General features: G+C 30.5%; 1 protein-coding gene across 1 annotated transcript in view; it reads left to right on the top strand.

Annotated features, from left to right (window-relative positions):
- tmem19 (transmembrane protein 19) overlaps window positions 1-21921 on the top strand; it is a 37726-nt gene that overhangs the window by 15000 nt on the left and 805 nt on the right. The gene's annotated exons all lie outside the window — the stretch shown is intronic.

The raw sequence follows: 21921 nt of genomic DNA, 5'->3' as shown, positions 1-21921 counted from the left end.
TTCTACGACTTTTCTACGACTTTTTTCATCTTTTTGACAGTTTTAAGCATTTTTTAGACCCTTTTCTACGACTTTTCTACGACTTTTTCCATCTTTTTGACAGTTTTAAGCATTTTTTAAACCCTATTCTACGACTTTTCTAGGACTTTTTTCATCTTTTTGACTGTTTTAAGCATTTTTTGACCCTATTCTACGACTTTTCTACGACTTCATATTTTTGACTGTTTTAAGCATTTTTAGACCCTATTCTACGACTTTTCTACGACTTTTTTCATCTTTTTGACTGTTTTAAGCATTTTTTGACCCTATTCTACGACTTTTCTACGACTTTTCTACGACTTTTTTCATCTTTTTGACTGTTTTAAGCATTTTTTGACCCTATTCTACGACTTTTCTACGACTTTTTTCATCTTTTTGACTGATTTAAGCATTTTTTAGACCCTTTTCTACGACTTTTCTACGACTTTTTTCATCTTTTTGACTGTTTTAAGCATTTTTTAGACCCTTTTCTACGACTTTTCTACGACTTTTTTCAATTTTTTGACTGTTTTAAGCATTTTTTAAACCCTATTCTACGACTTTTCTACGACTTTTCTACGACTTTTTTCATCTTTTTGACAGTTTTAAGCATTTTTCGACCCTATTCTACGACTTTTCTACGACTTTTTTCATCTTTTTGACTGTTTTAAGCATTTTTTGACCCTATTCTACGACTTTTCTACGACGTTTTTCATCTTTTTGACTGTTTTAAGCCTTTTTTAAACCCTATTCTACGACTTTTCTACGACTTTTTCCATCTTTTTGACTGTTTTAAGCATTTTTTAGACCCTATTCTACGACTTTTCTACGACTTTTTTCATCTTTTTGACAGTTTTAAGCATTTTTTAGACCCTATTCTACGACTTTTCTAGGACTTTTTCCATCTTTTTGACTGTTTTAAGCATTTTTAGACCCTATTCTACGACTTTTCTACGACTTTTTCCATCTTTTTGACTGTTTTAAGCATTTTTTAGACCCTATTCTATGACTTTTCTACGACTTTTTTCATCTTTTTGACAGTTTTAAGCATTTTTTAGACCCTATTCTACGACTTTTCTACGACTTTTTCCATCTTTTTGACTGTTTTAAGCATTTTTAGACCCTATTCTACGACTTTTCTACGACTTCTTTCATCTTTTTGACTGTTTTAAGCATTTTTTAGACCCTATTCTACGACTTTTCTACGACTTTTTCATCTTTTTGACTGTTTGAAGCATTTTTTAGACCCTATTCTACGACTTTTCTATGACTTTTCTACGACTTTTCTACGACTTTTTCCGTTTTAAGCATTTTTTAGACCCTTTTCTACGACTTTTCTCATCTTTTTGACTGTTTGAAGCATTTTTTAGACCCTATTCTACGACTTTTCTACGACTTTTCTATGACTTTTCTACGACTTTTTCATCTTTTTGACTGTTTTAAGCATTTTTTAGACCCTATTCTACGACTTTTGTGCAACTTCTCTACGACTTTTTTCATCTTTTTGACAGTTTTAAGCATTTTTTAGACCCTTTTCTACGACTTTTCTACGACTTTTTTCATCTTTTTGACAGTTTTAAGCATTTTTTAGACCCTTTTCTACGACTTTTCTACGACTTTTTTCAATTTTTTGACTGTTTTAAGCATTTTTTAGACCCTATTCTACGACTTTTCTAGGACTTTTTTCATCTTTTTGACTGTTTTAAGCATTTTTAGACCCTATTCTACGACTTTTCTACGACTTTTTCCGTTTTAAGCATTTTTTAGACCCTTTTCTACGACTTTTTTCATCTTTTTGACAGTTAAGCATTTTTTAGACCCTTTTCTACGACTTTTCTACGACTTTTTTCATCTTTTTGACAGTTTTAAGCATTTTTTAGACCCTTTTCTACGACTTTTCTACGACTTTTTTCATCTTTTTGACAGTTTTAAGCATTTTTTAGACCCTATTCTACGACTTTTCTACGACTTCTTCATATTTTTGACTGTTTTAAGCATTTTTAGACCCTATTCTACGACTTTTCTATGACTTTTTTCATCTTTTTGACTGTTTTAAGCATTTTTTGACCCTATTCTACGACTTTTCTACGACTTTTTTCATCTTTTTGACTGATTTAAGCATTTTTAGACCCTATTCTACGACTTTTCTACGACTTTTTTCATCTTTTTGACTGTTTTAAGCATTTTTAGACCCTATTCTACGACTTTTCTACGACTTTTTTCATCTTTTTGACAGTTTTAAGCATTTTTTAGACCGTTTTCTACGACTTTTCTACGACTTTTTTCATCTTTTTGACAGTTTTAAGCATTTTTTGACCCTATTCTACGACTTTTCTACGACGTTTTTCATCTTTTTGACTGTTTTAAGCCTTTTTTAAACCCTATTCTACGACTTTTTTCATCTTTTTGACTGTTTTAAGCATTTTTTAAACCCTATTCTATGACTTTTCTACGACTTTTTTCATCTTTTTGACTGTTTTAAGCATTTTTAGACCCTATTCTACGACTTTTCTACGACTTTTTCCATCTTTTTGACTGTTTTAAGCATTTTTAGACCCTATTCTACGACTTTTCTACGACTTTTTTCATCTTTTTGACTGTTTTAAGCATTTTTTAGACCCTATTCTACGAGTTTTCTACGACTTTTTCATCTTTTTGACTGTTTGAAGCATTTTTTAGACCCTATTCTACGACTTTTCTACGACTTTTCTATGACTTTTCTACGACTTTTTCCGTTTTAAGCATTTTTTAGACCCTATTCTACGACTTTTCTACGACTTTTTTCATCTTTTTGACTGATTTAAGCATTTTTAGACCCTATTCTACGACTTTTCTACGACTTTTTTCATCTTTTTGACTGTTTTAAGCATTTTTAGACCCTATTCTACGACTTTTCTACGACTTTTTTCATCTTTTTGACAGTTTTAAGCATTTTTTAGACCGTTTTCTACGACTTTTCTACGACTTTTTCCATCTTTTTGACTGTTTTAAGCATTTTTAGACCCTATTCTACGACTTTTCTACGACTTTTTTCATCTTTTTGACTGTTTTAAGCATTTTTTAGACCCTTTTCTACGACTTTTCTACGACTTTTTTCATCTTTTTGACAGTTTTAAGCATTTTTAGACCCTATTCTACGACTTTTCTACGACTTTTTCCGTTTTAAGCATTTTTTAGACCCTTTTCTACGACTTTTTTCATCTTTTTGACAGTTAAGCATTTTTTAGACCCTTTTCTACGACTTTTCTACGACTTTTTTCATCTTTTTGACAGTTTTAAGCATTTTTTAGACCCTTTTCTACGACTTTTCTACGACTTTTTTCATCTTTTTGACAGTTTTAAGCATTTTTTAGACCCTATTCTACGACTTTTCTACGACTTCTTCATATTTTTGACTGTTTTAAGCATTTTTAGACCCTATTCTACGACTTTTCTACGACTTTTTTCATCTTTTTGACTGTTTTAAGCATTTTTTGACCCTATTCTACGACTTTTCTACGACTTTTTTCATCTTTTTGACTGATTTAAGCATTTTTTAGACCCTATTCTACGACTTTTCTACGACTTTTTTCATCTTTTTGACTGTTTTAAGCATTTTTAGACCCTATTCTACGACTTTTCTACGACTTTTTTCATCTTTTTGACAGTTTTAAGCATTTTTTAGACCGTTTTCTACGACTTTTCTACGACTTTTTTCATCTTTTTGACAGTTTTAAGCATTTTTTAGACCCTATTCTACGACTTTTCTACGACTTTTTCATCTTTTTGACTGTTTGAAGCATTTTTTAGACCCTTTTCTACGACTTTTCTATGACTTTTCTACGACTTTTTCATCTTTTTGACTGTTTTAAGCATTTTTTAGACCCTATTCTACGACTTTTGTGCAACTTCTCTACGACTTTTTTCATCTTTTTGACAGTTTTAAGCATTTTTAGACTCTATTCTACGACTTTTCTACGACTTTTTCCGTTTTAAGCATTTTATAGACCCTATTCTACGACTTTTCTACGACTTTTCTACGACTTTTTTCATCTTTTTGACAGTTTTAAGCATTTTTCGACCCTATTCTACGACTTTTCTACGACTTTTTTCATCTTTTTGACTGTTTTAAGCATTTTTTGACCCTATTCTACGACTTTTCTACGACGTTTTTCATCTTTTTGACTGTTTTAAGCCTTTTTTAAACCCTATTCTACGACTTTTCTACGACTTTTTCCATCTTTTTGACTGTTTTAAGCATTTTTTAGACCCTATTCTACGACTTTTCTACGACTTTTTTCATCTTTTTGACAGTTTTAAGCATTTTTTAGACCCTATTCTACGACTTTTCTATGACTTTTTCCATCTTTTTGACTGTTTTAAGCATTTTTAGACCCTATTCTACGACTTTTCTACGACTTTTTCCATCTTTTTGACTGTTTTAAGCATTTTTTAGACCCTATTCTATGACTTTTCTACGACTTTTTTCATCTTTTTGACAGTTTTAAGCATTTTTTAGACCCTATTCTACGACTTTTCTACGACTTTTTCCATCTTTTTGACTGTTTTAAGCATTTTTAGACCCTATTCTACGACTTTTCTACGACTTCTTTCATCTTTTTGACTGTTTTAAGCATTTTTTAGACCCTATTCTACGACTTTTCTACGACTTTTTCATCTTTTTGACTGTTTGAAGCATTTTTTAGACCCTATTCTACGACTTTTCTATGACTTTTCTACGACTTTTCTACGACTTTTTCCGTTTTAAGCATTTTTTAGACCCTTTTCTACGACTTTTCTCATCTTTTTGACTGTTTGAAGCATTTTTTAGACCCTATTCTACGACTTTTCTACGACTTTTCTATGACTTTTCTACGACTTTTTCATCTTTTTGACTGTTTTAAGCATTTTTTAGACCCTATTCTACGACTTTTGTGCAACTTCTCTACGACTTTTTTCATCTTTTTGACAGTTTTAAGCATTTTTTAGACCCTTTTCTACGACTTTTCTACGACTTTTTTCATCTTTTTGACAGTTTTAAGCATTTTTTAGACCCTTTTCTACGACTTTTCTACGACTTTTTTCAATTTTTTGACTGTTTTAAGCATTTTTTAGACCCTATTCTACGACTTTTCTAGGACTTTTTTCATCTTTTTGACTGTTTTAAGCATTTTTAGACCCTATTCTACGACTTTTCTACGACTTTTTCCGTTTTAAGCATTTTTTAGACCCTTTTCTACGACTTTTTTCATCTTTTTGACAGTTAAGCATTTTTTAGACCCTTTTCTACGACTTTTCTACGACTTTTTTCATCTTTTTGACAGTTTTAAGCATTTTTTAGACCCTTTTCTACGACTTTTCTACGACTTTTTTCATCTTTTTGACAGTTTTAAGCATTTTTTAGACCCTATTCTACGACTTTTCTACGACTTCTTCATATTTTTGACTGTTTTAAGCATTTTTAGACCCTATTCTACGACTTTTCTATGACTTTTTTCATCTTTTTGACTGTTTTAAGCATTTTTTGACCCTATTCTACGACTTTTCTACGACTTTTTTCATCTTTTTGACTGATTTAAGCATTTTTAGACCCTATTCTACGACTTTTCTACGACTTTTTTCATCTTTTTGACTGTTTTAAGCATTTTTAGACCCTATTCTACGACTTTTCTACGACTTTTTTCATCTTTTTGACAGTTTTAAGCATTTTTTAGACCGTTTTCTACGACTTTTCTACGACTTTTTTCATCTTTTTGACAGTTTTAAGCATTTTTTGACCCTATTCTACGACTTTTCTACGACGTTTTTCATCTTTTTGACTGTTTTAAGCCTTTTTTAAACCCTATTCTACGACTTTTTTCATCTTTTTGACTGTTTTAAGCATTTTTTAAACCCTATTCTATGACTTTTCTACGACTTTTTTCATCTTTTTGACTGTTTTAAGCATTTTTAGACCCTATTCTACGACTTTTCTACGACTTTTTCCATCTTTTTGACTGTTTTAAGCATTTTTAGACCCTATTCTACGACTTTTCTACGACTTTTTTCATCTTTTTGACTGTTTTAAGCATTTTTTAGACCCTATTCTACGAGTTTTCTACGACTTTTTCATCTTTTTGACTGTTTGAAGCATTTTTTAGACCCTATTCTACGACTTTTCTACGACTTTTCTATGACTTTTCTACGACTTTTTCCGTTTTAAGCATTTTTTAGACCCTATTCTACGACTTTTCTACGACTTTTTTCATCTTTTTGACTGATTTAAGCATTTTTAGACCCTATTCTACGACTTTTCTACGACTTTTTTCATCTTTTTGACTGTTTTAAGCATTTTTAGACCCTATTCTACGACTTTTCTACGACTTTTTTCATCTTTTTGACAGTTTTAAGCATTTTTTAGACCGTTTTCTACGACTTTTCTACGACTTTTTCCATCTTTTTGACTGTTTTAAGCATTTTTAGACCCTATTCTACGACTTTTCTACGACTTTTTTCATCTTTTTGACTGTTTTAAGCATTTTTTAGACCCTTTTCTACGACTTTTCTACGACTTTTTTCATCTTTTTGACAGTTTTAAGCATTTTTAGACCCTATTCTACGACTTTTCTACGACTTTTTCCGTTTTAAGCATTTTTTAGACCCTTTTCTACGACTTTTTTCATCTTTTTGACAGTTAAGCATTTTTTAGACCCTTTTCTACGACTTTTCTACGACTTTTTTCATCTTTTTGACAGTTTTAAGCATTTTTTAGACCCTTTTCTACGACTTTTCTACGACTTTTTTCATCTTTTTGACAGTTTTAAGCATTTTTTAGACCCTATTCTACGACTTTTCTACGACTTCTTCATATTTTTGACTGTTTTAAGCATTTTTAGACCCTATTCTACGACTTTTCTACGACTTTTTTCATCTTTTTGACTGTTTTAAGCATTTTTTGACCCTATTCTACGACTTTTCTACGACTTTTTTCATCTTTTTGACTGATTTAAGCATTTTTTAGACCCTATTCTACGACTTTTCTACGACTTTTTTCATCTTTTTGACTGTTTTAAGCATTTTTAGACCCTATTCTACGACTTTTCTACGACTTTTTTCATCTTTTTGACAGTTTTAAGCATTTTTTAGACCGTTTTCTACGACTTTTCTACGACTTTTTTCATCTTTTTGACAGTTTTAAGCATTTTTTAGACCCTATTCTACGACTTTTCTACGACTTTTTCATCTTTTTGACTGTTTGAAGCATTTTTTAGACCCTTTTCTACGACTTTTCTATGACTTTTCTACGACTTTTTCATCTTTTTGACTGTTTTAAGCATTTTTTAGACCCTATTCTACGACTTTTGTGCAACTTCTCTACGACTTTTTTCATCTTTTTGACAGTTTTAAGCATTTTTAGACTCTATTCTACGACTTTTCTACGACTTTTTCCGTTTTAAGCATTTTATAGACCCTTTTCTACGACTTTTCTACGACTTTTTTCATCTTTTTGACAGTTTTAAGCATGTTTTAGACCCTATTCTACGACTTTTCTACGACTTTTTTCATCTTTTTGACAGTTTTAAGCATTTTTTAGACCCTTTTCTACGACTTTTCTACGACTTTTTCCATCTTTTTGACAGTTTTAAGCATTTTTTAAACCCTATTCTACGACTTTTCTAGGACTTTTTTCATCTTTTTGACTGTTTTAAGCATTTTTTGACCCTATTCTACGACTTTTCTACGACTTCATATTTTTGACTGTTTTAAGCATTTTTAGACCCTATTCTACGACTTTTCTACGACTTTTTTCATCTTTTTGACTGTTTTAAGCATTTTTTGACCCTATTCTACGACTTTTCTACGACTTTTCTACGACTTTTTTCATCTTTTTGACTGTTTTAAGCATTTTTTGACCCTATTCTACGACTTTTCTACGACTTTTTTCATCTTTTTGACTGATTTAAGCATTTTTTAGACCCTTTTCTACGACTTTTCTACGACTTTTTTCATCTTTTTGACTGTTTTAAGCATTTTTTAGACCCTTTTCTACGACTTTTCTACGACTTTTTTCAATTTTTTGACTGTTTTAAGCATTTTTTAAACCCTATTCTACGACTTTTCTACGACTTTTCTACGACTTTTTTCATCTTTTTGACAGTTTTAAGCATTTTTCGACCCTATTCTACGACTTTTCTACGACTTTTTTCATCTTTTTGACTGTTTTAAGCATTTTTTGACCCTATTCTACGACTTTTCTACGACGTTTTTCATCTTTTTGACTGTTTTAAGCCTTTTTTAAACCCTATTCTACGACTTTTCTACGACTTTTTCCATCTTTTTGACTGTTTTAAGCATTTTTTAGACCCTATTCTACGACTTTTCTACGACTTTTTTCATCTTTATGACAGTTTTAAGCATTTTTTAGACCCTATTCTACGACTTTTCTAGGACTTTTTCCATCTTTTTGACTGTTTTAAGCATTTTTAGACCCTATTCTACGACTTTTCTACGACTTTTTCCATCTTTTTGACTGTTTTAAGCATTTTTTAGACCCTATTCTATGACTTTTCTACGACTTTTTTCATCTTTTTGACAGTTTTAAGCATTTTTTAGACCCTATTCTACGACTTTTCTACGACTTTTTCCATCTTTTTGACTGTTTTAAGCATTTTTAGACCCTATTCTACGACTTTTCTACGACTTCTTTCATCTTTTTGACTGTTTTAAGCATTTTTTAGACCCTATTCTACGACTTTTCTACGACTTTTTCATCTTTTTGACTGTTTGAAGCATTTTTTAGACCCTATTCTACGACTTTTCTATGACTTTTCTACGACTTTTCTACGACTTTTTCCGTTTTAAGCATTTTTTAGACCCTTTTCTACGACTTTTCTCATCTTTTTGACTGTTTGAAGCATTTTTTAGACCCTATTCTACGACTTTTCTACGACTTTTCTATGACTTTTCTACGACTTTTTCATCTTTTTGACTGTTTTAAGCATTTTTTAGACCCTATTCTACGACTTTTGTGCAACTTCTCTACGACTTTTTTCATCTTTTTGACAGTTTTAAGCATTTTTTAGACCCTTTTCTACGACTTTTCTACGACTTTTTTCATCTTTTTGACAGTTTTAAGCATTTTTTAGACCCTTTTCTACGACTTTTCTACGACTTTTTTCAATTTTTTGACTGTTTTAAGCATTTTTTAGACCCTATTCTACGACTTTTCTAGGACTTTTTTCATCTTTTTGACTGTTTTAAGCATTTTTAGACCCTATTCTACGACTTTTCTACGACTTTTTCCGTTTTAAGCATTTTTTAGACCCTTTTCTACGACTTTTTTCATCTTTTTGACAGTTAAGCATTTTTTAGACCCTTTTCTACGACTTTTCTACGACTTTTTTCATCTTTTTGACAGTTTTAAGCATTTTTTAGACCCTTTTCTACGACTTTTCTACGACTTTTTTCATCTTTTTGACAGTTTTAAGCATTTTTTAGACCCTATTCTACGACTTTTCTACGACTTCTTCATATTTTTGACTGTTTTAAGCATTTTTAGACCCTATTCTACGACTTTTCTATGACTTTTTTCATCTTTTTGACTGTTTTAAGCATTTTTTGACCCTATTCTACGACTTTTCTACGACTTTTTTCATCTTTTTGACTGATTTAAGCATTTTTAGACCCTATTCTACGACTTTTCTACGACTTTTTTCATCTTTTTGACTGTTTTAAGCATTTTTAGACCCTATTCTACGACTTTTCTACGACTTTTTTCATCTTTTTGACAGTTTTAAGCATTTTTTAGACCGTTTTCTACGACTTTTCTACGACTTTTTTCATCTTTTTGACAGTTTTAAGCATTTTTTGACCCTATTCTACGACTTTTCTACGACGTTTTTCATCTTTTTGACTGTTTTAAGCCTTTTTTAAACCCTATTCTACGACTTTTTTCATCTTTTTGACTGTTTTAAGCATTTTTTAAACCCTATTCTATGACTTTTCTACGACTTTTTTCATCTTTTTGACTGTTTTAAGCATTTTTAGACCCTATTCTACGACTTTTCTACGACTTTTTCCATCTTTTTGACTGTTTTAAGCATTTTTAGACCCTATTCTACGACTTTTCTACGACTTTTTTCATCTTTTTGACTGTTTTAAGCATTTTTTAGACCCTATTCTACGAGTTTTCTACGACTTTTTCATCTTTTTGACTGTTTGAAGCATTTTTTAGACCCTATTCTACGACTTTTCTACGACTTTTCTATGACTTTTCTACGACTTTTTCCGTTTTAAGCATTTTTTAGACCCTATTCTACGACTTTTCTACGACTTTTTTCATCTTTTTGACTGATTTAAGCATTTTTAGACCCTATTCTACGACTTTTCTACGACTTTTTTCATCTTTTTGACTGTTTTAAGCATTTTTAGACCCTATTCTACGACTTTTCTACGACTTTTTTCATCTTTTTGACAGTTTTAAGCATTTTTTAGACCGTTTTCTACGACTTTTCTACGACTTTTTTCATCTTTTTGACAGTTTTAAGCATTTTTTGACCCTATTCTACGACTTTTCTACGACGTTTTTCATCTTTTTGACTGTTTTAAGCCTTTTTTAAACCCTATTCTACGACTTTTTTCATCTTTTTGACTGTTTTAAGCATTTTTTAAACCCTATTCTATGACTTTTCTACGACTTTTTTCATCTTTTTGACTGTTTTAAGCATTTTTAGACCCTATTCTACGACTTTTCTACGACTTTTTCCATCTTTTTGACTGTTTTAAGCATTTTTAGACCCTATTCTACGACTTTTCTACGACTTTTTTCATCTTTTTGACTGTTTTAAGCATTTTTTAGACCCTATTCTACGAGTTTTCTACGACTTTTTCATCTTTTTGACTGTTTGAAGCATTTTTTAGACCCTATTCTACGACTTTTCTACGACTTTTCTATGACTTTTCTACGACTTTTTCCGTTTTAAGCATTTTTTAGACCCTTTTCTACGACTTTTCTACGACTTTTCTATGACTTTTCTACGACTTTTTCCGTTTTAAGCATTTTTAGACCCTATTCTACGACTTTTCTACGACTTTTTCCGTTTTAAGCATTTTTTAGACCCTTTTCTACGACTTTTTTCATCTTTTTGACAGTTAAGCATTTTTTAGACCCTTTTCTACGACTTTTCTACGACTTTTTTCATCTTTTTGACAGTTTTAAGCATTTTTTAGACCCTTTTCTACGACTTTTCTACGACTTTTTTCATCTTTTTGACAGTTTTAAGCATTTTTTAGACCCTATTCTACGACTTTTCTACGACTTCTTCATATTTTTGACTGTTTTAAGCATTTTTAGACCCTATTCTACGACTTTTCTACGACTTTTTTCATCTTTTTGACTGTTTTAAGCATTTTTTGACCCTATTCTACGACTTTTCTACGACTTTTTTCATCTTTTTGACTGATTTAAGCATTTTTTAGACCCTATTCTACGACTTTTCTACGACTTTTTTCATCTTTTTGACTGTTTTAAGCATTTTTAGACCCTATTCTACGACTTTTCTACGACTTTTTTCATCTTTTTGACAGTTTTAAGCATTTTTTAGACCGTTTTCTACGACTTTTCTACGACTTTTTTCATCTTTTTGACAGTTTTAAGCATTTTTTAGACCCTATTCTACGACTTTTCTACGACTTTTTCATCTTTTTGACTGTTTGAAGCATTTTTTAGACCCTTTTCTACGACTTTTCTATGACTTTTCTACGACTTTTTCATCTTTTTGACTGTTTTAAGCATTTTTTAGACCCTATTCTACGACTTTTGTGCAACTTCTCTACGACTTTTTTCATCTTTTTGACAGTTTTAAGCATTTTTAGACTCTATTCTACGACTTTTCTACGACTTTTTCCGTTTTAAGCATTTTATAGACCCTTTTCTACGACTTTTCTACGACTTTTTTCATCTTTTTGACAGTTTTAAGCATGTTTTAGACCCTATTCTACGACTTTTCTACGACTTTTTTCATCTTTTTGACAGTTTTAAGCATTTTTTAGACCCTTTTCTACGACTTTTCTACGACTTTTTCCATCTTTTTGACAGTTTTAAGCATTTTTTAAACCCTATTCTACGACTTTTCTAGGACTTTTTTCATCTTTTTGACTGTTTTAAGCATTTTTTGACCCTATTCTACGACTTTTCTACGACTTCATATTTTTGACTGTTTTAAGCATTTTTAGACCCTATTCTACGACTTTTCTACGACTTTTTTCATCTTTTTGACTGTTTTAAGCATTTTTTGACCCTATTCTACGACTTTTCTACGACTTTTCTACGACTTTTTTCATCTTTTTGACTGTTTTAAGCATTTTTTGACCCTATTCTACGACTTTTCTACGACTTTTTTCATCTTTTTGACTGATTTAAGCATTTTTTAGACCCTTTTCTACGACTTTTCTACGACTTTTTTCATCTTTTTGACTGTTTTAAGCATTTTTTAGACCCTTTTCTACGACTTTTCTACGACTTTTTTCAATTTTTTGACTGTTTTAAGCATTTTTTAAACCCTATTCTACGACTTTTCTACGACTTTTCTACGACTTTTTTCATCTTTTTGACAGTTTTAAGCATTTTTCGACCCTATTCTACGACTTTTCTACGACTTTTTTCATCTTTTTGACTGTTTTAAGCATTTTTTGACCCTATTCTACGACTTTTCTACGACGTTTTTCATCTTTTTGACTGTTTTAAGCCTTTTTTAAACCCTATTCTACGACTTTTCTACGACTTTTTCCATCTTTTTGACTGTTTTAAGCATTTTTTAGACCCTATTCTACGACTTTTCTACGACTTTTTTCATCTTTTTGACAGTTTTAAGCATTTTTTAGACCCTATTCTACGACTTTTCTACGACTTTTTCCATCTTTTTGACTGTCTTAAGCATTTTTAGACCCTATTCTACGACTTTTCTACGACTTTTTCCATCTTTTTGACTGTTTTAAGCATTTTTTAGACCCTATTCTATGACTTTTCTACGACTTTTTTCATCTTTTTGACAGTTTTAAGCATTTTTTAGACCCTATTCTACGACTTTTCTACGACTTTTTCCATCTTTTTGACTGTTTTAAGCATTTTTAGACCCTATTCTACGACTTTTCTACGACTTCTTTCATCTTTTTGACTGTTTTAAGCATTTTTTAGACCCTATTCTACGACTTTTCTACGACTTTTTCATCTTTTTGACTGTTTGAAGCATTTTTTAGACCCTATTCTACGACTTTTCTATGACTTTTCTACGACTTTTCTACGACTTTTTCCGTTTTAAGCATTTTTTAGACCCTTTTCTACGACTTTTCTCATCTTTTTGACTGTTTGAAGCATTTTTTAGACCCTATTCTACGACTTTTCTACGACTTTTCTATGACTTTTCTACGACTTTTTCATCTTTTTGACTGTTTTAAGCATTTTTTAGACCCTATTCTACGACTTTTGTGCAACTTCTCTACGACTTTTTTCATCTTTTTGACAGTTTTAAGCATTTTTTAGACCCTTTTCTACGACTTTTCTACGACTTTTTTCATCTTTTTGACAGTTTTAAGCATTTTTTAGACCCTTTTCTACGACTTTTCTACGACTTTTTTCAATTTTTTGACTGTTTTAAGCATTTTTTAGACCCTATTCTACGACTTTTCTAGGACTTTTTTCATCTTTTTGACTGTTTTAAGCATTTTTAGACCCTATTCTACGACTTTTCTACGACTTTTTTCATCTCTTTGACTGTTTTAAGCATTTTTTGACCCTATTCTACGACTTTTCTACGACTTTTTTCATCTTATTGACTGATTTAAGCATTTTTTAGACCCTTTTCTACGACTTTTCTACGACTTTTTTCATCTTTTTGACTGTTTTAAGCATTTTTTGACCCTATTCTACGACTTTTCTACGACTTTTTTCATCTTTTTGACTGTTTTAAGCATTTTTTAGATCTATTCTACGACTTTTCTACGACTTTTTTCATCTTTTTGACTGATTTAAGCATTTTTTAGACCCTTTTCTACGACTTTTCTACGACTTTTTTCATCTTTTTGACTGTTTTAAGCATTTTTTAGACCCTTTTCTACGACTTTTTTCAATTTTTTGACTGTTTTAAGCATTTTCTTAGACCCTATTCTACGACTTTTCTACGACTTTTTTCATCTTTTTGACTGTTTTAAGCATTTTTTAGACCCTTTTCTACGACTTTTCTACGACTTTTTTCAATTTTTTGACTGTTTTAAGCATTTTTTAAGCCCTATTCTAAAACTTTTCTACGACTTTTCTCATCTTTTTGACAGTTTTAAGCATTTTTTGACCCTATTCTACGACTTTTCTACGACTTTTTTCATCTTTTTGACTGTTTTAAGCATTTTTTAGACCCTTTTCTACGACTTTTCTACGACTTTTTTCATCTTTTTGACAGTTTTAAGCATTTTTTAGACCCTATTCTACGACTTTTCTACGACTTTTTTCATCTTTTTGACAGTTTTAAGCATTTTTTAGACCCTTTTCTACGACTTTTTTCATCTTTTTGACTGTTTTAAGCATTTTTTAGACCCTTTTCTACGACTTTTCTACGACTTTTTTCAATTTTTTGACTGTTTTAAGCATTTTTTAGACCCTATTCTACGACTTTTCTAGGACTTTTTTCATCTTTTTGACTGTTTTAAGCATTTTTTAGACCCTTTTCTACGACTTTTCTACGACTTTTTTCATCTTTTTGACTGTTTTAAGCATTTTTTAGACCCTTTTCTACGACTTTTTTCATCTTTTTGACTGTTTTAAGCATTTTTTGACCCTATTCTACGACTTTTCTACGATTTTTTTCATCTTATTGACTGATTTAAGCATTTTTTAGACCCTTTTCTACGACTTTTTTCATCTTTTTGACTGTTTTAATCATTTTTTAGACCCTTTTCTACGACTTTTCTACGACTTTTTTCAATTTTTTGACTGTTTTAAGCATTTTTTAAACCCTATTCTACAAATTTTCTACGACTTTTCTACGACTTTTTTCATCGTTTTGACAGTTTTTAGCATTTTTTAGACCCTATTCTACGACTTTTTTCATCTTTTTGACTGTTTTAAGCATTTTTTAGACCCTATTCTACGACTTTTCTACGACTTTTTTCATCTTTTTGACAGTTTTAAGCATTTTTTTGACCCTATTCTACGACTTTTCTACGACTTTTTTCATCTTTTTGACTGTTTTAAGCATTTTTTAGACCCTTTTCTACGACTTTTCTACGACTTTTTTCAATTTTTTGACTGTTTTAAGCATTTTTTAGACGCTATTCTACGACTTTTCTAGGACTTTTTTCATCTTTTTGACTGTTTTAAGCATTTTTTAAACCCTATTCTACGACTTTTCTACGACTTTTTTCATCTTTTTGACTGTTTTAAGCATTTTTTAGACCCTATTCTAAAACTTTTCTACGACTTTTCTACGACTTTTTTCATCTTTTTGACAGTTTTAAGCATTTTTTGACCCTATTCTACGACTTTTCTACGACTTTTTTCATCTTTTTGACTGTTTTAAGCATTTTTTAGACCCTTTTCTACGACTTTTCTACGACTTTTTTCATCTTTTTGACAGTTTTAAGCATTTTTTAGACCCTATTCTACGACTTTTCTACGACTTTTTTCATCTTTTTGACAGTTTTAAGCATTTTTTAGACCCTATTCTACGACTTTTCTACGACTTTTTTCAATTTTTTGACTGTTTTAAGCATTTTTAGACCCTATTCTACGACTTTTCTAGGACTTTTTTCATCTTTTTGACTGTTTTAAGCATTTTTTAGACCCTTTTCTACGACTTTTCTACGACTTTTTTCATCTTTTTGACAGTTTTAAGCATTTTTTAGACCCTTTTCTACGACTTTTTTCATCTTTTTGACTGTTTTAAGCATTTTTTGACCCTATTCTACGACTTTTTTACGATTTTTTTCATCTTATTGACTGATTTAAGCATTTTTTAGACCCTTTTCTACGACTTTTTTCATCTTTTTGACTGTTTTAAGCATTTTTTAGACCCTTTTCTACGACTTTTCTACGACTTTTCAATTTTTTGACTGTTTTAAGCATTTTTTAAACCCTATTCTACAACTTTTCTACGACTTTTCTACGACTTTTTTCATCTTTTTGACAGTTTTTAGCATTTTTTAGACCCTATTCTACGACTTTTCTACGACTTTTTTCATCTTTTTGACTGTATTAAGCATTTTTTAGATCTATTCTACGACTTTTTTCATCTTTTTGACTGTTTTAAGCATTTTTTTAACCCTATTCTACGACTTTTCTACGACTTTTTCCATCTTTGTGACTGTTTTAAGCATTTTTTGACCCTATTCTACGACTTTTCTACGACTTTTTTCATCTTTTTGACTGATTTAAGCATTTTTTAGACCCTTTTCTACGACTTTTCTACGACTTTTTTCATCTTTTTGACTGTTTTAAGCATTTTTTAGACCCTTTTCTACGACTTTTTTCAATTTTTTGACTGTTTTAAGCATTTTTTTAGACCCTATTCTACGACTTTTCTACGACTTTTTTCATCTTTTTGACTGTTTTAAGCATTTTTTAGACCCTTTTCTACGACTTTTCTATGACTTTTTTCAATTTTTTGACTGTTTTAAGCATTTTTTAAGCCCTATTCTAAAACTTTTCTACGACTTTTCTACGACTTTTTTCATCTTTTTGACAGTTTTAAGCATTTTTTGACCCTATTCTACGACTTTTCTACGACTTTTTTCATCTTTTTGACTGTTTTAAGCATTTTTTAGACCCTTTTCTACGACTTTTCTACGACTTTTTTCATCTTTTTGACAGTTTTAAGCATTTTTTAGACCCTATTCTACGACTTTTCTACGACTTTTTTCATCTTTTTGACAGTTTTAAGCATTTTTTAGACCCTTTTCTACGACTTTTTTCATCTTTTTGACTGTTTTAAGCATTTTTTAGACCCTTTTCTACGACTTTTCTACGACTTTTTTCATCTTTTTGACTGTTTTAAGCATTTTTTGACCCTATTCTACGACTTTTCTACGACTTTTTTCATCTTTTTGACTGTTTTAAGCATTTTTTAGACCCTATTCTACGACTTTTCTACGATTTTTTTCATCTTATTGACTGATTTAAGCATTTTTTAGACCCTTTTCTACGACTTTTTTCATCTTTTTGACTGTTTTAAGCATTTTTTAGACCCTTTTCTACGACTTTTCTACGACTTTTTTCAATTTTTTGACTGTTTTAAGCATTTTTTAAACCCTATTCTACAACTTTTCTACGACTTTTCTACGACTTTTTTCATCGTTTTGACAGTTTTTAGCATTTTTTAGATCTATTCTACGACTTTTCTACGACTTTTTTCATCTTTTTGACAGTTTTAAGCATTTTTTTGACCCTATTCTACGACTTTTCTAGGACTTTTTTCATCTTTTTGACTGTTTTAAGCATTTTTTAGACCCTTTTCTACGACTTTTTTCATCTTTTTGACAGTTTTAAGCATTTTTTAGACCCTTTTCTACGACTTTTCTACGACTTTTTTCATCTTTTTGACTGTTTTAAGCATTTTTTGACCCTATTCTACGACTTTTTTACGATTTTTTTCATCTTATTGACTGATTTAAGCATTTTTTAGACCCTTTTCTACGACTTTTTTCATCTTTTTGACTGTTTTAAGCATTTTTTAAACCCTATTCTACAACTTTTCTACGACTTTTCTACGACTTTTTTCATCTTTTTGACTGTTTTAAGCATTTTTTAGATCTATTCTACGACTTTTCTACGACTTTTTTCATCTTTTTGACAGTTTTAAGCATTTTTTTAGACCCTATTCTACGACTTTTCTACGACTTTTTTCATCTTTTTGACTGTTTTAAGCATTTTTTAGACCCTATTCTACGACTTTTCTACGACTTTTTTCATCTTTTTGACTGTTTTAAGCATTTTTTAGACCCTTTTCTACGACTTTTCTACGACTTTTTTCAATTTTTTGACTGTTTTAAGCATTTTTTAGATGCTATTCTACGACTTTTCTAGGACTTTTTTCATCTTTTTGACTGTTTTAAGCATTTTTTAAACCCTATTCTACGACTTTTCTACGACTTTTTTCATCTTTTTGACTGTTTTAAGCATTTTTTAGACCCTTTTCTACGACTTTTCTACGACTTTTTTCATCTATTTGACTGTTTGAAGCATTTTTTAAGCCCTATTCTAAAACTTTTCTACGACTTTTCTACGACTTTTTTCATCTTTTTGACAGTTTTAAGCATTTTTTGACCCTATTCTACGACTTTTCTACGACTTTTTTCATCTTTTTGACTGTTTTAAGCATTTTTTAGACCCTTTTCTACGACTTTTCTACGACTTTTTTCATCTTTTTGACAGTTTTAAGCATTTTTTAGACCCTATTCTACGACTTTTCTACGACTTTTTTCATCTTTTTGACAGTTTTAAGCATTTTTTAGACCCTATTCTACGACTTTTCTACGACTTTTTTCAATTTTTTGACTGTTTTAAGCATTTTTTAGACCCTATTCTACGACTTTTCTAGGACTTTTTTCATCTTTTTGACTGTTTTAAGCATTTTTTAGACCCTTTTCTACGACTTTTCTACGACTTTTTTCATCTTTTTGACAGTTTTAAGCATTTTTTAGACCCTTTTCTACGACTTTTTTCATCTTTTTGACTGTTTTAAGCATTTTTTGACCCTATTCTACGACTTTTTTACGATTTTTTTCATCTTATTGACTGATTTAAGCATTTTTTAGACCCTTTTCTACGACTTTTTTCATCTTTTTGATTGTTTTAAGCATTTTTTAGACCCTTTTCTACGACTTTTCTACGACTTTTCAATTTTTTGACTGTTTTAAGCATTTTTTAGATCTATTCTACGACTTTTTTCATCTTTTTGACTGTTTTAAGCATTTTTTTAACCCTATTCTACGACTTTTCTACGACTTTTTCCATCTTTGTGACTGTTTAAGCATTTTTTAGACCCTATTCTACGGTTTTTTTCATCTTTTTCACTGTTTAAGTCGTAGAATAGGGTCTAAAAAATGCTTAAAACAGTCAAAAAGATGAAAAAAGTCGTAGAATAGGGTTTAAAAATGCTTAAAACAGTCAAAAAGATGAAAAAAGTCGTAGAATAGGGTTTAAAAATGCTTAAAACAGTCAAAAAGATGAAAAAAGTCGTAGAAAAGTCGTAGAATAGGGTCTAAAAAATGCTTAAAACAGTCAAAAAGATGATAAAAGTCGTAGAATAGGGTCTAAAAAATGCTTAAACAGTCAAAAAGATGAAAAAAGTCGTAGAAAAGTCGTAGAATAGGGTCTAAAGATGCTTAAAACAGTCAAAAAGATAAAAAAGGTCGTAGAAAAGTCGTAGAATAGGGTCTAAAAAATGCTTAAACAGTCAAAAAGATGAAAAAAGTCGTAGAAAAGTCGTAGAATAGGGTCTAAAAATGCTTAAACAGTCAAAAAGATGGAAAAAGTCGTAGAATAGGGTCTAAAAATGCTTAAAACAGTCAAAAAGATGAAAAAGTCGTAGAAAAGTGTCTAAAAAACGCTTACAGTCAAAAAGATGAAAAAAGTCGTAGAAAAGTCGTAGAAAAGGGTCTAAAAAATGCTTAAAACAGTCAAAAAGATGAAAAAAGTCGTAGAAAAGCCGTAGAATAGGGTCTAAAAAATGCTTAAAACAGTCAAAAAGGTGAAAAAAGTCGTAGAAAAGTCGTAGAATAGGGTCTAAAAATGCTTAAAACTGTCAAAAAGATGAAAAAAGTCGTAGAAAAGTCGTAGAATAGGGTCTAAAAATGCTTAAAACTGTCAAAAAGATGAAAAAAGTCGTAGAAAAGTCGTAGAATAGGGTCTAAAAAATGCTTAAAACAGTCAAAAAGATGAAAAAGTCGTAGAAAAGTCGTAGAATAGTGTCTAAAAAATGCTTAAACAGTCAAAAAGATGAAAAAAGTCGTAGAAAAGTGGTAGAATAGGGTCTAAAAAATGCTTAAACAGTCAAAAAGATGAAAAAATTCGTAGAAAAGTCGTAGAATAGGGTCTAAAAAATGCTTAAAACAGTCAAAAAGATGAAAAACGTCGTAGAAAAGTTGTAGAATAGGGTCTAAAAAATGCTTAAAACTGTCAAAAAGATGAAAAAAGTCGTAGAAAAGTGTCTAAAAAATGCTTAAAACTGTCAAAAAGATGAAAAAAGTCGTAGAAAAGTGTCTAAAAAATGCTTAAAACAGTCAAAAAGATGAAAAAAGTCGTAGAAAAGCCGTAGAATAGGGTCTAAAAAATGCTTAAAACAGTCAAAAAGGTGAAAAAAGTCGTAGAAAAGTCGTAGAATAGGGTCTAAAAAATGCTTAAAACTGTCAAAAAGATGAAAAAGTCGTAGAAAAGTCGTAGAATAGTGTCTAAAAAATGCTTAAACAGTCAAAAAGATGAAAAAAGTCGTAGAAAAGTGGTAGAATAGGGTCAAAAAAATGCTTAAAACAGTCAAAAAGATGAAAAAAGTCGTAGAATAGTCGTAGAATAGGGTCTAAAAATGCTTAAAACAGTCAAAAAGATGAAAAAAGTCGTAGAAAAGTCGTAGAATAGGGTCAAAAAAATGCTTAAACAGTCAAAAAGATGAAAAAATTCGTAGAAAAGTCGTAGAATAGGGTCTAAAAAATGCTTAAACAGTCAAAAAGATGAAAAAAGTCGTAGAAAAGTCGTAGAAAAGGGTCTAAAAAATGCTTAAAACAGTCAAAAAGATGAAAAACGTCGTAGAAAAGTCGTAGAATAGGGTCTAAAAAATGCTTAAACAGTCAAAAAGATGAAAAAAGTCGTAGAAAAGTCGTAGAATAGGGTCAAAAAATGCTTAAAACAGTCAAAAAGATGAAAAAAGTCGTAGAAAAGTCGTAGAAAAGTCGTAGAATAGGGTCAAAAAATGCTTAAAACAGTCAAAAAGATGAAAAAAGTCCTAGAAAAGTCGTAGAATAGGGTCTAAAAAATGCTTAAACAGTCAAAAAGATGAAAAAAGTCGTAGAAAAGTCGTAGAATAGGGTCAAAAAATGCTTAAAACAGTCAAAAAGATGAAAAAAGTCCTAGAAAAGTCGTAGAATAGGGTCTAAAAAATGCTTAAACAGTCAAAAAGATGAAAAAAGTCATAGAAAAGTCGTAGAATAGGGTCAAAAAATGCTTAAAACAGTCAAAAAGATGAAAAAAGTCCTAGAAAAGTCGTAGAATAGGGTCTAAAAAATGCTTAAACAGTCAAAAAGATGAAAAAAGTCGTAGAAAAGTCGTAGAATAGGGTCAAAAAATGCTTAAAACAGTCAAAAAGATGAAAAAAGTCATAGAAAAGTCGTAGAATAGGGTCAAAAAATGCTTAAAACAGTCAAAAAGATGAAAAAAGTCGTAGAAAAGTCGTAGAATAGGGTCAAAAAATGCTTAAAACAGTCAAAAAGATGAAAAAAGTCGTAGAAAAGTCGTAGAATAGGGTCTAAAAAATGCTTAAACAGTCAAAAAGATGAAAAAAGTCGTAGAAAAGTCGTAGAATAGGGTCAAAAAATGCTTAAAACAGTCAAAAAGATGAAAAAGTCGTAGAAAAGTCGTAGAATAGGGTCTAAAAAATGCTTAAACAGTCAAAAAGATGAAAAGAGTCGTAGAAAAGTCGTAGAATAGGGTCAAAAAATGCTTAAAACAGTCAAAAAGATGAAAAAAGTCGTAGAAAAGTCGTAGAATAGGGTCTAAAAAATGCTTAAAACAGTCAAAAAGATGAAAAAAGTCCTAGAAAAGTCGTAGAATAGGGTCTAAAAAATGCTTAAACAGTCAAAAAGATGAAAAAAGTCGTAGAAAAGTCGTAGAATAGGGTCAAAAAATGCTTAAAACAGTCAAAAAGATGAAAAAAGTCGTAGAAAAGTCGTAGAATAGGGTCAAAAAAT

The sequence above is a fragment of the Echiichthys vipera genome (assembly GCF_963691815.1).
Source record: "Echiichthys vipera genome assembly, chromosome: 20".
Classification (NCBI taxonomy): domain Eukaryota; kingdom Metazoa; phylum Chordata; class Actinopteri; order Perciformes; family Trachinidae; genus Echiichthys; species Echiichthys vipera.
The sequence above is the reverse complement of the archived record's forward strand: the minus strand, read 5'-3'. Positions and strand labels throughout refer to the sequence as shown.